Source organism: Schistocerca cancellata, chromosome 11, assembly GCF_023864275.1.
Source record: "Schistocerca cancellata isolate TAMUIC-IGC-003103 chromosome 11, iqSchCanc2.1, whole genome shotgun sequence".
In the NCBI taxonomy this organism is placed as follows: Eukaryota; Metazoa; Arthropoda; class Insecta; order Orthoptera; family Acrididae; genus Schistocerca; species Schistocerca cancellata.
In genome coordinates this window covers 11,759,338-11,762,698 of record NC_064636.1, presented here as the reverse complement: position 1 = coordinate 11,762,698, position 3,361 = coordinate 11,759,338, and positions in this window count along the sequence as shown.

The following is a 3,361-nucleotide window of genomic DNA, read 5'->3' as shown; positions in this document are numbered from 1 at the left end:
GTTGCCAGCACAATGAGTTGAGATGCTCTCCGCTCTGCGGCGCTGCGTTTGCGGTGTGTTTACCAGGGCAGCATGCCGGCGTGCCATCTATCGGCGGCGATGAGCAACAGTGCTCTCGGGAGCATCACTCATGTCACTTCACCTCATTTCCAATTTACAACTTTGACAGGAAACTCTTAGAGGTAATAAACAATCGCTTGGTGTGTCCTAATGTTTAGTTATAGCTTTTTTACTAATGAAACTGCTGTACGTGCCCCTGTCTGTACAAGGTTTGTGGCGAGAATTTCTTACACCCAGGTACAAGTTTGGTAGTGTATTCTACATATTCGGTCAACTTCAGTGGCATGTATCTGAGAAGGTTAAAATATTTACATTCAATTTTTGAAAGGCGTGGGTTATGTAACCGCGCCAAAGGAAGTGGTCGAAGCTTCGCGTGCTGCAATTCGTAGCATAATGCGGATGTGTTTCCGCTGTTTGTGAGTGCGCGAAAGATCCTGCATATTGGATTTGAATGTGCAGCTGTGCGTAATTCCTGCAGTTCCCTGTCTTAATACAGCATCTGACAGTGCGCATTTCCACATTGCTGTGAGGCCAGCCAACTTTCAGCTCCTGACCAGTTCTCGCAGTTAACGTTGACCGGCATATCTCGATACTAAAAGTCACAAGCGGTAATCGTAGTGCTTCCTAACTTCCTTTTTCGCACAAATCGGAGGCTCAGTATACTCGCTTAGTGATGGAAACACTGCCGAGTAGGCCAGGTTATTTTCGCTCTCCTATTTATTTCGTTCCCCGCCCATATTTTTTTTTTCCTTTATTGATTTTCAATTCCTCCCGAAGGGTGTGGGCTGGCAGCAGCTTAGTACGCTGCTCTACAGCCTACAGACTTTTATTTTAAACAATGGAAGAAGAAAAGAAACAAGAAAAAGAGGCGATAAAACGGTGACATAAAGTGTAAAATGGCGGAAAAATGGGGAAAATTAAAACAGAAAGCAAAAGGGTTTGGCAATGTTAATAAAAGACACAGGAATCAGACAAGTAACATAGTGCATACGCAATTAAAAAAAAAAAAGAAAACACGGCGACAGTCTGGTTTCTGTTCGCAAGAGATAAAAAGCACACCCAGCGGCAGTATGATGGCCGTTCGCAACACTTCCCAAAAAAAACTCAACACGGAACACACACTGTAAAACACTGCACGAAAAGGGCGGCACAAAGATGACACTCCCAAGCCATAGGCAGATGGGGGGGGGGGGGGGGACCTGGAGGAGGGGGAAGAACAAGGAGGGAAGAAGGGAAAAAAAACGAAAAGGGGGGAACCAAGGAGGGAGAGGACTAATAAAGGGCGGAAGGAGCAGGGCAGACGCGAGAGGAAATGAGAGGAGGGAAATGCAAAAGGACTCGGGGGAGAGAAGGGAGGTGGGGAAAAAAGAGGATGGAAGGGGGGGAGAAGGAGCCCGGGATAAGGACAGAGGAAAGGAGGGGGAGTGAGGATCAGAGTTGATAGGAGGGATAAATGAAGGGAGAGAGGACATCATCCGGGAGGGGGGGTTGATGGAAGCCTCATTGGAAAAGGAGATGAAGGGTGTAGAGATGGAGGGTAGGGGGGACACAACAGTGAAGACGTGGCAGGGGGCGGGGATGGGAGAGGAGAGGAGCAACCAGGGGGTGAGGGGGATCAAGGTGGCGGGAGGTGTAGAGGATGCGGATATGTTCGAGGAATAGGAGCAGATGGGGGAAAGGAATGAGGTCATAGAGGATCCTCGTGGGGGACGGGAGGCGTATACGGAAGGCGAGGTGGAGTGCATGACGCTCAAGGATCTGGAGGGACTTATAGAATTTGGGGGGGGGGGGCAGATATCCAGGCAGGACTGGCACAACAGAGGATGGGACGGATTAAGGATTTGTAGGTGTGGAGGATGGTAGAGGCGGGCAACCCCCATGTCCAGCCAGAGAGGAGTTTGAGGAGTCGGAGGCATCCAGTCGATAGTCATTATCTTCAAATCCCACAAATGAAAAAACTCATCCTTAGGTTCAATGAGTTTTATTTGTTTCTTGCTTGTGCATAACTGTAGGGTTGCTCTATTTGAATCTGAAGCACATTTTGATGTGTAATTGATTTGGGAAACAGTTCTAACAATCAACATCCTTTAATTGGTCCTATGATAAGTTAATCTTCCGAATTTGGTACGTTGCGGGACCAGGTCTGGAGAAGACGGCACGAGGTGTAATGGCGGAAAAGACACTCGGCCGGCTGCACGTAGTGTACCGGAGAGGCGCGAGAGGGCAGGAGTTGCCGGCCGCAGTACCAACTGCCGCAGACAGATGGCAGGTCGAGTCCCTGCCAGCAAAAGTATGGCCGTCATCACATCCGCACAGGTTACAGCTGACTGCAGTTCGTGACATGTTCATTTAAAGTTGGAAATATTGGGTATTTTCGTCTTGAATGAACCGACAATGCTGTGCTTTTAGTTGTACTTTTGAAGGCAAGAAGAGAGGGATGCAGCATGAAGAATAATACGGCTGATGAACATCTGCAGAGCAAACGAGCAGAATAGAAAAGCAACTGCTTTTATGTTAAGTAAGTGCAATTTTCAAGCATAACGTGGATTAGAAAATTTAAGATTCCGCACCGAGTATTGGTGGTTTCATTGGGGAAATTGTAGCGGCGTGGGAATTGGGGAAGCAAACGAGACTCTTCCATTCTTTTGCAGCGTTTGCTCAAGAGATGGGATTATAGCTGAACAGGAGAAGAAAATTAGAGCCCTTCAGGCTGATTTGGACAGAGCGAGGGGGGAACTGGTTAATGGGGGAGGAGGGTAAACAGCGGTGGGAAGTGGTAGCTGGGAACAGGGGCTACAGAAAGAGGAGAGTGTCTGACAGTTTCTCAATTGGCACAATCGATAGATTTGCCTTGCTGCCACAGTTAAGTAAGGAAGAGGCTCCAGTAGAAGTAGATGTAGTTAAGATGCAACAGAATCTCACTAGGAAACCAACTGTTTCAAAAAAAGTAGAAAGTAAGAGGAAAGTTCTGTTGCTAGGTAGCAGCCTTGGAAGAGGTGTGGGCCAGATTTTGCAGGAAAAATTAGGTGACAGGTACCAGGTCACAAACTTTTTCAAGCCAAGTGTAAGTCTTAGCCAGGTGGTAGAGGATGTAGGTTCCTTGTGCAAGGGATTCACAAAGCAGGATCGTGTGATGATAGTGGGTGGAGTGGGAAACAGTGTCGATAGGGATCAGGGCTACAGCATTGAGTGTGACCTGGTGAAAATAGCCTCGGCAACGACCCCTTACCAGTGTTGGGCTTGTGCCTGCTTTCGTTCGGCATGATCGGCCCCAGTTGAACCGCTCTGTCAGGAGGGTAAA